This window comes from Ictalurus punctatus, chromosome 2 (assembly GCF_001660625.3).
Source record: "Ictalurus punctatus breed USDA103 chromosome 2, Coco_2.0, whole genome shotgun sequence".
Classification (NCBI taxonomy): Eukaryota; Metazoa; Chordata; class Actinopteri; order Siluriformes; family Ictaluridae; genus Ictalurus; species Ictalurus punctatus.
The window spans coordinates 25,702,463-25,718,386 of NC_030417.2; positions in this window are offsets into that span (position 1 = coordinate 25,702,463).

Consider the following 15,924-nt stretch of genomic DNA (forward strand, 5'->3'; position numbering starts at 1 on the left):
ACTTGTTCTAATATGTTATTGTTTCCTTAGTAACTCATTGACAAGGACTTGGCAGATGGCAGATGCTACACTTAATCTAAGCCTAATATCAAACAGATTTAGAAACACGTTTATTTAACAAACAAAAAATAATAATCATTGATATGTTGAAGCTTCCTGTAAGGAAATGTTTATTTAAGCTTTATAGAAAGAGTCTCCAGTCTTAGTGCTTTATAATAATCAGAAATGCCTCTACGGCAGGTGTCTTCTTCGTCTTATTAACTGCAAAAGAGGGAAAAAGATACAGGCTGGTGAGGGAGATAATTTGTCTTGCATAAGTTCCATAACATTAAATGTACAGTGTCCTCCACTAATATTGGCACCCTTGGAAAATATGAGCAAAGGAGGCTGTGAAAATTTGCCTTTATTGTTTAAACTTTTGATCTTTAAAAAATAAAAAAAAATCATAAAAATACTCTGCTCTCATGGAGATCAAACAATTGCAAAACACAACACAGGTTTATACAAAAATAAATATATTTGTGAAATATGTGTGTACCACAATTATTGGCACCCTTTTAGTCAATACTTTGTGCTACCTCCCATTGCCAAGATAACAGCTCTGAGTCTTCTCCTATAATGCCTGATGAGGTTGGAGAATTCATGGCAAGGGATCTGAGTCCATTCCTCTACACAGAACCTCTCCAGATCCTTTAAATTTCGAGGTCCATGCTTCTCCTCTTCAGCTCTGAGTCTTCTCCTACAATGCCTGATGAGGGAGAATTCATGGCAAGGGATCTGAGTCCATTCTTCCACACAGATCCTTCCTTCAAATTTCAAGGTCCATGCTTCTCCTCTTCAGTTCACCCCACAGGTTTTCTATGGGTTTCAAGTCAGGGGACTGGGGTGGCCATGTCAGGACCTTGATTTTGTGGTCAGTAAACCATTTTTGATGTATGATTTGCTGATTTTGATGTATGTTTTGGATTATTGTCCTGCTGGAAGATCCAACCACAGCCCATTTTAAGCTTTCTGGCAGAGTCAGTCAGGTTTTCATTTAATATCTGTTGATATTTGATAGAGCGCATGATGCCTAACAAAATGCTAACAGAAAAACAGCCCCAAATCATTTAAAAGCCACCACCATATTTAACCGTGGGCATGGTTCTTTTCCATATGGCCCAAAAGCTCTATTTTGGTTTCATCTGACCATAGAACCCGATCCCACTTGAAGTTCCAGTATTGTCTGGCAAACTGAAGATGCTTGAGTTTGTTCTTGGATGAGAGTACAGGCTTTTTTCTTGAAACCCTTTCAAACAAATTGTGGTGATGTAGATGACTTCGGATTGTAGTTTTGGAGATTTTCTGACCCCAAGACACAACTAACATTTGCAATTCTCCAGCTGTGATCCTTGGAGATTTTTTGGCCACTTGAACCATCCTCTTCACAGTGCATTAATACAATATAGACACAAGTGCAATTCGAGGTTGATTCAGAACATTTCCAGTTGACTGGCACTTCTTAATTATTGCTCTGATGGTGGAAATGGGCATTTTCAATGCTTTAGCTATATTCTTATAGCCACTTCCCATTTTGTGAAGCTCAACAACCTTTTGCCGCACATCACAGCTATATTCCTTGGTCATACTCATTGTTATGAATTTGGCCTATGTGTTTACCTCATATTTATACCCCTATGAAACAGGAAGTCATGCTTGAACAATTTCCTGTTCCTACTCATGCAAGTGTACTAAAGAAAACTATATTTTTCTCATATGACTTCATAGGGGTGCCAATAATTGTGTCACACATATTTAACAAAGAATGTTTTCATAATCCTGTGTTGTGTTTGCAATTGTTTGACATCCATAAATATCAAAGGTTCAGCAATAAAGACTCATTTACCAATGGTGCCAATATTAGTGGCGGGTACTGTAACTATAACACTAACAGTTAAAAAGAATGCGTCATTCACTAATAAATTAAAAAATTTTAGCAAATTGCCATGGAATAAGAGAAATAAAACTGTTTGGCATGCGCTGTTAAAGAAAAATAATCCACTTTTCAGTGGTAACAGTAACTTCAGTTTGCTGTATCACACAGTATATGTGATAACATATTTTCATATAACAGCGTCTGTCATGTTTTATTCCTTACTTACAGTTAAATATATAAATAAACTTCATCATGCCAGACACCTACTATAACTGTACTGTAGCTTCCCCTCATACAGATTATTAAGTAGTAGTACTGTCTTTAAGTCATTCTCAGGTGTTTAACTGTATTATTTATTTATTTATTTATTTATTTTTAACAAAGCTCACCACCATTAAGTGATTTATGCAATATGTTTGTGCTATATAGTTTAAAGGGTCATTCCATATTTTCACTGCTTTTTAGGCACATTAGTTTTCTGTTACATGCTGAAATAAATTATATCACAGAGTTTTCAAGTACGGATATGACTGAGTGAAAGCACAAGTGGAATACATTTGAAAATCACATTTCGCATTCACTCTACTAAAGTGGGGATTGATCTCCTGATTTTACTCAATTTAACACATAAAAAACACAGTACAAAACTACATTAATTAATATAATATTTATTGGAAATGGAACCCAGGAAAAGTCTAAGTTGCTGCTTTGTTTCTGCCAGCATCTATTTTTTGTCACATAATTGGGCTCTCAAAATGTCTATCTCTGGAATATCTCAAACAAGAAGATTGCTTCCTGTGTGGGGAAAAATACTGGCCACAGATTTCATCTCTGAAAATGCATTTTCCTAGTAGTGTATACAAGTGTTACAGAATTGACATTCTAAGTATGAGTCTGACTAATTTAATTGTTTTGAATGTGGTAACCTCAAATACTATTACATTATATCTTATTCTCTTAAAATGCTTAAATTTTACTTATTATATATATATATATATATATATATATATATATATATATATATATATATATATATATATATATATACTTTCAATAGGTAAAGCAATTCTCCACCAGAGTCTATACTGAAAATCTGCTTCACAATCTAGTTTTAAATTTATTTTCCAGATGTTGTAATAATATTTCAGCTGATTTGTCGGTATCATTTGTATTATAACCAGACTCCCACTGTACCAAGTGAAAAATACATATTCTGAGACCACGTGTTTGGGTTCTAGTAAAATTCAATAGTGGCATCCACTGTCAACCAGACGGTGTCATTATACTGCATCTAACCATAGTTTATGCTTAAGTTAGCTTTCAGCCAACAACTTCCCAGATGTGACACAATTAACAGTTATACTGGGCGCTGAGTAATATTCTGCAGCTGGAATCAATTTTACTGTGCTTATAGTGTAGTTTAATACATCATGTTCTCCTCTCTATTGCTTTCTCCCTAAAAAAAAAAAAAAAAGAATTGTTTGACAAGGAGCTTCTAAAATTTCTAAATGCTGCACAGTACTTTCTCCAAGTTGCTACCTACCATGTTAAGTGTACATGTTTTACCTAATTACCCACACAGCCCTGCTGCTAAGACTGAAGTGTTATCTACTTTGAAAGCTACATCTCGTGAAGCTGTGTTTGTAACGGCCATTTAGTAAACGGTTTTATAAATATGATTTTATTTAAATTATTAACCATCCAGCTATGAGCGATGGTTTATTATTTAAAACTGTTTCAGGCAATTTCTGACATAATTTAAAGAAAAAGGAAGTTTATTTTGGTACATTGTGCAAAGAGGAAGCTAAATATTTGTTTTGCTAGGCCTAGACAACAAATGGTGCTATTATCAGGAAGGATTAAGAAGAATGCTTTTAGACCTTGAGATTTTGACCTGGAAAACCCATTAAGGCTATAGTTAGCCTGAGACTATTGCTCCTGAGTCCCCTCCTAATCTTATTCCTAATGGTGAAATTGTATTGATGTAATTGTGTGACTCTAAGTGATGTAATTTTTGTGGAAACATATTGTGTAAGGAAAGAAAACATACCTTGAGAACACACAGATGCATTTTGTTCATGAGCATTCTTAATGGTGCAAGTGATTAAGTGGTTAAATAAAAGATTTATATGGACCTAGAGCGGACCAAACACCATCTCACAGTTTAGTCTATTTGCCGAAGTTTTATAATGAGGCTGTATGAAATGCAATCAACCACAAAAGGAGTGCTGCTCCTTTAAAGTCTTTTCGACTCCCACTCCAGCAGGGAATGACCTGTGAAGTCCCAAAATTGCAGTTCATGTCCATAATGATTTCTCTTAGACAAACAAAACTGCACTGTAGCAAAGCTGATATGAGAAGCCAGGAACAGTCCTGAACTAGCTCCAGTCTTGTGTAAGCTGGCTGTCTGTTTCCCTACAGAGGTCCTGTGGTCTCTGTAATGATTGCGTCTGTCATCTGTTGACGTCATTTCATTAAGATCACCCATTGTTTCTCATTACTGTCAACAGAGACACTTAAGTTGAGTGGTGGCATGACTGCAGTGTGAGGATAAGCTGTTTATCAACGACCTACAGCATTATATGATTTATCTGCCTCCTAGACACCAAGAGCTGGAGGTAAAAAAAGGGATTTGCTGATGAGTGTTTGCAGCAATGTCTTTTCCTCTTACTCACTGTTGAGTTGTGCTATGCATGAACAAACAGGGAGAGTGATGCTTGAACTGTGGGATATTCTTGATGTTATTAGGGTGGCACTTTGGCACAACAGGTAATTTTGCTGCTTCACAGCTCCAGAGTACATATGGAGTTCTTCCTCCTGTTTTTTCAGTTTCTGTATTAATGTGCCAAGTGTTTCATATACAAACCAAGCTTTTCAATTCTGCAACCACCTGACACATGATTGTATTACAGTGTTGTATGTCTCATTTGCACAATTTGTTATAGGGTTAGAATCTTTTGGATTGCAGCCCTTTTACCTGATTGTGTGATTTTCCTGTGCAGAGTTAATAATTTTTTCTAGGATATCATTGTTTCATTATTGTCCACAGAGAAATTCTGCCAGCCTTAGAAAGGCGTGTGATGTGGTCCTTCTGCTTTCTGAAATGTAACATTTGGTGGGTGTAACTATAAACTCGCTGCCCACTTTATTAGGGACATTTGTACATCTGCTCATTTATGCAGTTATCCAATCAACCAATCATGTGGCAGCAGCACAACGCATAAACTCATGTGACATGGCATGGTTGTTGGTGCCAGGTGGGCTGGTTTGAATATTTTCGAAATTGCTGATCTCCTAGGATTTTTACAGAATGAAACAAAAAACACTGAGTGAACAACAGTTCTGTGGGTGGAAACACCTTGTTGATAAGGTCAGAGGAAAATGGGCAGATTGATTTGAGCTCCCAGGAAGGATATACAGTCATGTGAAAAAATAAAGTACACCCCATGGAAAATGTTGTGGTATATATATATATATATATATATATATATATATATATATATATGTGTGTGTGTGTGTGTGTGTGTGTGTGTGTGTGTGTGTGTGTGTGTGTGTGTGTAGTCTTTTTTTTTCTTTTTTTCTTTCTTTTTTTTTTTTTTTACATATTTGGACAAGTTGATACACTCTATCAAATGACACATACAATTGACATTTTCTAGTAATTTTCACAATTTAAATGAACAAAAAACAGATCAACTTAATTCCACTGGAAGGAAAATAATCTACAAATGGTGCAGATTTCAAATGACTGCCAATTTGTCCAGGACTGGCTGCCCCAGCAAAGGAGCAGACTGTCTGATGCAAAAAGAAGTCTCCAAGAATGGCAAAATTTCATCACAGGTTCTGCTAGTAAGTCTTGCTACTGTTGGTGTCAAAGTTCTACAATTTGAAAGAGATTGTGGTTTTGTTCACGTGTATCATCTTCATTAATAGGCAATGTTTAAAAGAGGATCGAATATTTGTTTGTCCAAATATGTCAAAAAAGCCAACACTTTGCATGGGGAATACTTATTTTTTCATATGACTGTACTACAGCTTTAAGCCAGGCCAGCACAAGTGGGGCAGTGAGGGTCTGTTAAGCCAGCAAGAAATAACCCATTTATATGGGTGTCACATAGCAAAAACTTCTTGTTATCCAGTTTATTTTTCCAGTAACTTGACCCGCAATTCATGTGTGGAATTCATGTGTAGCACCCACAATTGAATAACACAATTAATTGCATTCTTTATGTAAAAAACTGGTTTAAACATATGGAAGCACTTCATAGTCTCATGAAATGCTTTTTTTGACTGTCCGTGACATAAAAATGTACATAACCAGAATTTACTTCCATACAGGTAGGAAATGAAAACTAAAATATATATATATTTTTTAAAAATGGTGTACAATGGTGCTTGGTTGTTTGCGAACATAGAATTTTCTACATACAGTATCTTCAAAAAATATGACCTAAAACATCAGCAGATTTTCACACAAGTTCTAAAAGTAGATAAAGAGAACCCAATTAAACAAATGAGACAAAAATATTATACTTTGTAACTGTGTGTTGAGGAAAATGATCCAATATTACATATCTGTGAGTGTCAAAAGTATGTGAACCTTTGCTTTCGGCATCTGGTGTGACCCCCTTGTGCACCAACAACGGCAACTAAACGTGGGTCACACCAGATACTGTATAATATTTTGTCTCATTTGTTTAAATGGGTTCTCTTTATCGACTTTTAAGGACTTGTGTGAAAATTTGATGATGTTTTAGGTCATATTCCTGCAGAAATGTAGAAAATTCTAAAGGATTCACAAACATTCAAGCACCACTGTAAGTGATACAAGAATCGATGGTAGAAATAGTGTGACTGTATTTTGAATAAGATGCATATATGTGCAGTTTTTTGTGCGATATATGTTGTGCAACATCAGGCTGAGGTAGTGGGTGTTGTGCAAATAAGTCCAAGCTCTAGTCCTATGTGTTGTCCTGCTTCAGGGCCAAAATGGCCTATGGGAAGACGCTACTCCTCATTCTCTCTTTGTTGGACTTCAGGGAGAGGAAGCACTTCCCTGACCACAACAGAGAGAACAGTCCATTGTTCTATTAAGAGTCTATTATGGGCCTGGTTGTAAATAGTCTTATTTTTAACTGCCTAAAGTTTTGCTGAGTTATACTACTGCTTTTATGAGAGCACTACCTGCCTCCTTCTAACTTCTGTCATCTGAAACCTGTGCTGAATGTGCAACATAGAACTCAACCATAGACCAAACCAATTATTCAGAGGTGAGAAGGGAATCGTGGACTGGAAAATTTAAATTACCTTTAATAAATATTGCATTATTTTAATTCAGAGGTGTCATGTTGTATTTTTATTCTTTTTTTTATTCTTTTGCATTATAGTGTACATGAATTTATTGATATTTCTTATTGGAATTTTTGTGCTCTTAGACGCATCATCTCCATTCACCTGCATAGCACCTGGCTTATAAAAATATCTTCTGGATAAATTACTAGTACGTTAGTAAGATGATACCGATGCATATAGTTGACCAGCATTGCTTCTTAGGTGCTAATATAACAGTTCTGTTTGAGCGTGTGTTTTGTTATGGTTTGTAATTGGAAGACTGCTCCAATTTGCATGATGCTGTCAATACAACAATACAATTTGTGCCCCCCTGTCAGAATACAAAACAGAGGAAAACAGAGGAAACTCTTAAAAAGTTGAAAAATAATAAAACCCTTAACTTTCTATGCTATTCCACTACATTATTGTTATGCTTTTACATGTTTAGGTGTCCAAATGGTCTATGTCTGTCCATTAAACATACATAGAATAAGAGAATTCATAGTATCTGTGTCAACTGTAAGTGAAAACAATAGTAATACTCCACCTCTTAGGAAAAGAATTAGGATTTATGGGCTGTGTACAATGATTAAATGTTTCAGGGTATTTAGTTATTCTTGCTGATTAACTTCTGTCTGTATTTGGTCATGTATACTTGTATTGAAAAAGTTCCTTTTCTGTGTAAGAGTATGCAGTGATCAAAGAAGTTCAGCAAGTAGTTTTTATTCCAGCTCTGATTAATAGTTGCTGCTTCATTCCGGGCAGGCGACTTGAGCGGAGGAATCAAGTAGGATTTCAAATATTTGAACTAGTGCCATTATTTGAAGTCTTGAAGCATCTCTTATCTCTGTATGGATGTGTGCTGAATTCCTTTAGAATCTCTGTGGAATTAACAGTAGTTATTGTTCATTTACGGAATTTGTCCTGCATTTTATATACAAGCATGTTATTCATATCCATGTCTGCTATAGAATACAACCACAGAGGGCCTGTATGTAAACACTTTGCTTTAAATATTAAGGTCTAATTTCTTTACATTTACACTGACTTATTTGGCACATGTGACTTACAATTGAGAGCAGATGAAAGTTAAGGGATTTGCTCAAATACCCAACAGTGGCAGTTAAATAGTCCGGAGTGTGATTTAAAGTTACAACCTTCCTTGTATATTCAAACCAGGTGCCTTCTAAAAATTCTAACATTAGGTACAAGGTGGAAATTTACCCTGAATGGAACATCAGTCTATTGCAGAGCAGCATGCACAAACACATTCACACCTTGCAGCAATTTAATGTAGCCAAATCCACCTATTAGCATGTTTTTGGTAGGTGGGAGGAACCCTAGATCAGGCTCAAACTGGGAACCCTGGAGCTGTGAGGGACCTCTTCTAAAAATGTTTTCATTAAAAGGTTCACATCAGCTGTGGTTATTTTTTTAACCACTTTTTTCACTCTGAATGAAAGAAAAAACTAAATTTGCTATAGTGGCCTTAATGTCAATTCCATTTAACAGAATTTCTTCCTGATGGTTTTGGGGGTGCCCGTGTTCAGCATTGAATTTATTTGAGATGTCACACTTCACAGTAGGGGTTATTGACTCATATGAAAGTAGACACTCAGAGCTTTAAGTATTTTCAATTTTTAACCTAGCCTACTAGGGTTAAATGTTATAATTTTATTGTGACCGGTGTTTCACTATCAAAAAAGAGTTAGTTGTGCTGTCCAATTTATCTCTGTACCAGTGTTACTGTGGAATTGGTGTAAATTGTTTGCCCAGCAGCGAGCTCACACTCCTCCCATCGCCCTGCTCACTAGCAGCTAAACTGAGTCAAAATACGCTACACACAGAAACCCAATTGTCCTGGCTAACAGACTTGCAGTGATAAAATAATTGATTTGCTTAATCTGATTGAAAATGTCAGATAAGTCAATTTTCATTCTACTGGCAGAATGGAACACCAGTGTTTTGCTAGAAAGGGTTAAAGGTTAACCTCAATTAAGCATTTAAAAGTGCATGCAGGGCTAGGAATGGAACAGGCTTCCAATTTTTCAACCGTCTTGATCCTATGAGGAAAACCTTCGAAAAAACATCTTTCTTTATTTTCTTAATATGTAACACTCTTCACTGTTTTCTCTTCAGTCTTCAGTATTTAATCATTTTCTTATTATGCAAGCAAGTACTTTACTGTTAATTATTTGGTCGTAAATAATAATGATGGGTAAATGTACTGTATAGACCGCTGGGTGATTTTCTGTTAAATATATTGTCTTATCTTTATTGTTCATTATTTTTATTCTTCATTAATCACACAACAATCTTTAACAGTAAAAGTAATTACCATATAAATATAAATAGCTAAATATTTTTAATTAAATATTGAACTTAAACTCACCTTCATTAATAACTACTGCATGGCTAAAAATACACTAAAAATAGAGTTAATGTACTGTACATTTTCCCATCATTATTGTTTGTCACCACATAATTAACTATAAGTACCGAATGGCCATTTGATTAAAAACAAAATGGTGGTCTCTGACTTTCACAGTACAGTTTATTTGTGAATACATCCCATTTAGGATCTTTCTTGTCCATTTTATTGTTTTTTTTATTTCATTTCTATCTGTATGTTCTTTTATGCACTTTGACTTTGATATTGTCAAAGGCAAACTACACTATATTCCTAAACAGTATCATTTTGAAGGTCTAGCATTATATCAATCAACCATTGTTATCTATCTCCATGTCAGTCTAATAGAGACACTAAAGTCTTCTGAACTTTTGACTTCTAAAGCTGAGTGTGCATATAGAGACAACCAGGCTTCTAACATTCCTTCCCAGCAATTTATCTCTAAACATTGATCCAGACCTCCATTTCCATACCATTTCCTTTTTGCTACAGACCTCAGGAACACAATGTACAGAATAGGGAATAGACAGATATTTTCACTTGCGTGTGGTAGACCACGTGTGGCTTAGAAAGATCCTGTGCAGCTGCTTAAAATCATGCGGTTGGGAGAAGACTAAAAGCATCCAAAGGCTGTCTCATCCATTATGCATCACTGAACAGTCTTATCTATTATTTAATGGTGTATATGAAGAATTTCTCTTTTTTTGTTGTTTAATTTATTAAAAGGTGCAGAAAATCAGGATATGATAAGACATGCACCTTTTTAATAGTAGAAACATTTGTCCTCACCTAAACCATTGACCCCATCTTTAAGAGAGAGAGGGGAAATGAGGTGTGGATAATATTTTACATCTTTGTTGCTCAACCTGAGGTTCAAGAGAGCATAGAGTCTATGAGGAATGTCAAGGGTTGCCATGTCTTATAGAGAGAGTGTATACTTAATTACTTCTAAATGTAAACGTAAAACAATGCCTTTAACCAAGTTGTGAGTTGAGGGAAGTTGGAGAGACTTTAAATCTCTTTTTAAAAGTCTCAATTTAATCTCAATTAAGGTGCAAAGGCTAAAATATCTGACTTGGATTTTAGTTAGTTTAATGAATTCTGGAAATTCCCAAAGACAGTGACTAAAGTTGGAGGGGTAAACCCAGGCATCTGGCATAATGACAAAAAAAAAAAAAAGGATGACCAATATTATGTGAGTTTAAGGTAAGTAAAACGTGTGTGTGTGTGTGTGTGTGTGTGTGTGTGTGTGTGTGTGTGTGTTAGGTCATTGATATCTGTCACGCGTGGTTGATTTGTAAGGGTGCAGCTTACTTTGTTTGGTTTAAATAACATGAGTTCTATGTAGAACTTTTAACTGCACGTAAGACGAGCACAAGGAGAAAAATTCACCCTTAGTAATGCCCCCTTTCACCAGTCCACTTTAAAAATGAGTCCAAGCTCCTCCTAGGAATATTTAAGCTTAAGGTACATGGTCTGCAACTCAGAGGATAGTATTAAGTTACACAAGATTAAGTATGATAATTCTGTCCATATGTGAGCACTGGGGTAAATTAGGAAAAGGATTTGAGTGGGTACAAACAATGATACATATTTGAAAATATTTAAATAAGTAAGGTTCAGGCAACAAGAACCTGACAGAGAATTCCACGAATAAGATTAGCCTTAATCAGAAAACAAATCAAAGATTGGCATAATCCCTTAGCCCTTATTGTCTGCTTTATACAAGTTACCATTCATAATTAGGGGGGTTCCTCTGCCAGATAAATGCCATAGTTCCCTTTGATACATATTTTAAAAGGATTTCAGATTTCAAAAAGAAACATTGGGGGGAAAATGAGGGTAAAACATTCATTGTATGAATTGTGTGAATCCTGCCTATTCAATAGAGCATGAGGGAATCCGATTTGTCAAGATCTGCACTAACATGATCAAGTAGCCTGAAGGAATTCTTTTCTTTGAGTGAATTTATTTAGTCAGTCATTTTAATACCTAAATATCAAAACTTATTTATGGTTACTTTGTTTAGCCATTGATGGGGAAACACTCACTTTTAGAAAGATTATATATGTAGCCAGAATAATCTCCAAAACAGAAAATTATTAAGAATATCATGTACAGAACATAATGGGTCTATGATATTTAATATATGTTGAGTTCTGAATTTCCTTTTGAAAAATCAATGTGAGCTAAATGGCCCTTAAGTGCCAGTGATACTGCCAAAGTAAACAGTAGAGGCAACAGGGCAGTCCTGACACAGCCTCTGTAAATACTGAGAATACTCAGTCCATTCTAGTATATTTAGATTTATATTTAAACTGAAACAAAAAATTCTTATCTGATATGAGTCATTATCTAAATGTACTATAATATCCACAAATAAAAAAAAAAAGTCAGAGCAAAAAGAAAATTCAACTTTTTACATTTGGCTCCGAGTTGATCTTAAAAGAAAGAAATAAATAAATAAATCATTATTTAAAATTTTTTTTTTTAAAGTCTAAAAAAGTGTGTGTGCAGAGACTGATACAGTTTGTAACAAAAAGAGGCAAAAACTGTTCATTTTGGAGGAATCTGAAAGAAGAGAGTGAGATGAACTGGATATCTATATAATAATGCATGAGGCATTTTTTTATTGATGAGCCAGAAGCCTGGCAGCCCCATCCCTGCACTCAGGGTAAAAACCTTTGTTCAGCCTCGGGTGTAGAAATGAGATTTAAAAAAATTGCAGCTTAAGCTGTTTAGTATAAAGCTCAGGGCTGGGAGAACTAGAATATTTACTATCTATATCAAGGATTGATTTTTGTTTCAGTTTCCTGAAAGAAATGATTGCACTTCTAATTACAGCTTTTAAGGTTTCCCCTAAAATGGAGGATGATGTAGCATTAGATCATCAATGGTAAGTGGAAGATGATTAGATTTAACTATAGCCTAATAGTCAAGCTGTTCGACAAAGGGAATCAGGACCTAAGAATCCAAGAATAAGTAATCTATATCTAAGTACACATGGTCAAGAAAAAAAAGGCTGTTGAAAGTCTCGAAGCTGACGATTTGTAACCTGGAATGTTAGGGAGCATTCAAGGTTATTTTCTCATGTAAAGCATCTCAGTGCAGACATATCTTTCTACAGGAAACATATCTAATCTGCATTTAGACTTCACTGTAGTACAGAAACAGTGCTTGTCAAAGTAACTAAGAACTTTTTGCCTTGACAATATCAGACCACGTGGTTTGATGATTTAGCATTATGCTAAAAATCTTGATGTCATGACTGACTGCCAAGTTAACGTTTAAAAATGGGGTAAGGAACATGCTGTCCATATTAGTAATGTTAATAGAACATCCTTCTTCCAGATAATAAAAACACTGTCCATATATGATACATGCATTTATACCTCAACATTATTACATTATACTCTCCTGCTAGATGTCCAGCCAGGTCTAGTAAGCTTCTGTTTAAAAATGCAGTAGTCAGGGCTCTTAAGTAAGAAGAAAGTTAGGTTCTATACGGAGTACAAAATCTTGCTTTTATAGTCCACCTCCCATCCACAGCATGGTCCCTAATTTCGGATCTCCAATCAATACTAGAAATAGCACAACAGTTTAAGCAAGTGGAAGATACTATATGGTTCCTCCTCACTCAGTGTTTTTTGTTTTTCGCACCATTTAGTGTAAACTCTAGAGACTGTTATGTGTGAAAATCCCAGGAGATCAGCAGTTTATGAAATACAAAAATCATGCCACAGATAAAGTCACAGAGATCACACTTTTTCTCCCATTCTGATGTTTGATGTGAACATAAACTGAAGCTCTTGACCTGTATCTGCATGATTTTATGCATTTTGCTGCTGCCACATGATTGGCTGATTTGATAACTGCATAAATTAGCAAGTGTACAGGTGTTTCGATTAAAGTGGATGGTGAATGTATATGTATTTTAACTACAATTTGGAAAATGTAGCAAATCATGATTTGAACAGATGATTCATCCTGCAGGCTCACCTCAGAGCCAATGTTAGTCTGAACTAATAATATGTAATTTTTTTAATGAGTGTTTATTTATCACATATACACAGTGAAATTCTTTTCTTTGCATAGACCAGCATGTCAGGAAGTTGCGAGAGCCATGATACAGCACCCCTGGAGCAGAGAGGGTTAATGGCCTTGCTCAAGGGCCCAACAGTGGCAGTTTGGAAGGGCTGGGGCTTGAACCCCTGACCTTCCAATCAGTAAACCAGAGCATTACCCGCTAAAGTTAGGTAATCCTGACAAAACACCTCAAAGAGGAACACTGCAGCAATGTCAACACTATTTTTTCCTTTCTTTAAGATACACACAACTGATATGTTTCCTTTGTCCACTGTGATTTGGCAACTCACCAGAACATTTCATCACAGTATGTTTCAGAAATGAGATGCAAGATCCTCAGTTGGTTGGTAATACATTAAAGAATATGAACTGCAAAACACTAAAATTGTGAAATCACTCAATAAATTCCTTTGGTCATTACTCTCAGAGAATATTCACATTGTTATGTATGACAGAAACTTGTAGTGATGGTTGAAGCTATATCAGGATCCCATCTCTGGTTGTTTCAACTTGTTGCTTGATTTGCTCTTTTTGGTAACAAGCCTCCAGCTCTCATACTCCATGCTCTTCTTTTGGTCTCACTTTGCCTCAGACTTTGTACCTTGGTCCTGTTAGAACTCTGAGTCTTTATACCAATACAAGAGCTTTAAAAATCTATAAAAGTATGTTAAAGTGTAAATGTACTAATTGTGGTTTGGTTTGCAGAGCCCTTTGGGTTTCCTGCTGAGTGGGAAAGATTCTCACATTTTCATGATGTGTACAGGGCATTTGTGCCAGTAGATGTGACCACCCATGTATATATTTATAGTTATTAGGTTGGAGTAATATGAGAGTATGCTAAGTCATTTTGAGTGTCATTAACAAATATGACACTGCAGGTCCTTTAATGTATTTACAAAAGATGAAATCTTTTGAAAATATTAAATAAAATAATTAAATAATAATGGAAAACTTATTTAGCCATAATAAAATAACATTTTAAATATAATGCAAATGGGTCTTTAGCACATAAATTGTTTCCAAATACAGCATCTAAGCAGAAAATGGTTCTGTGCATACTTTTTAAGTCTAAAAAAATCCGAAATCAATACAGTCACAGGCACAACCCTTTCTGTTCAATACATTTTTTTAATCCTTAAAAGAATATACTTTGGATGTTTTTTAACAAGCTGATTTCAGCTGTTCAAACAGAATGGACTAGAGAGGCCAGCTTCATGAATACGTTGCTTGTGTGCCTTGCATTGTCAAAAGAGAATTTGGTCAGACTCAGAGATCTACTCAGGGGTGTGAACAGCAGAATTCGTCTCAGGGAAGCAATTACACAGCAGAAGAATTTGGTTCAGAAAACAAAAGTTGAGGACACAGTTCTAGACAAAGACATGGGGTTGGAGCAGCTCTGGGTGTAGGGTGCCAGATGTCTGAGGTTATTCTCCAATAGGAATATTGTATTATATAAGAACTGGATTGACATCCAATGACCTCAGAAGTACTAGAATTAAATATTTTAGGAGGAAGGCTGCCATTTTCATTTTCCATGTTCTTGTTGAGCAGAGTATCTATAAACAAGAGGCTGCAGAAGTTATTATCTGAATAAAGCAGAAGTTTAAAAAGCTGACTTTCTCTCACTCTTTCTGTCCAGAACACATATGAATAATACACGGTGCTGTTTGTATGTTATTTAAGGTTTGTTGGCAGGTATGCTGTCAGAGACAAAACAGTGATATCTGGTAGCGATGATTTCTTACCTATACGATTTGGCCTTAAGGGGATTTTGCAAAATAAGTATAACCTGGAAGCATTCATGTATTTGCATAAATAGAGGTTTCCATGGGGTTTTGGGTGATGATTCAAGAAGTTATAAGACTGGTGGATATATTTAGATTAGAGCATTTAAAACTAAAGAGATGGGGTATTACTTTTTTATGCATATGGTTCTGTATGAACCATATATTCTCTAGGTGTGCAAACAGAAATCTTCATGCTTGCTGAGCAGACATGATGTCAGGAGTTTTTTTGTGCAATCATGTTTCAGAAGTCACGACTACATCCCACAAAAGCCCCCATTCTTTCTCACTTGGAACATGTTGATTTTAGCTCACCTCCAGGTTTCACTCATTACTCTAGTCTTCCGGTAGGGTTCAGGAAATGACTGGCCTATACATGTACATGGATACTTCTCTCC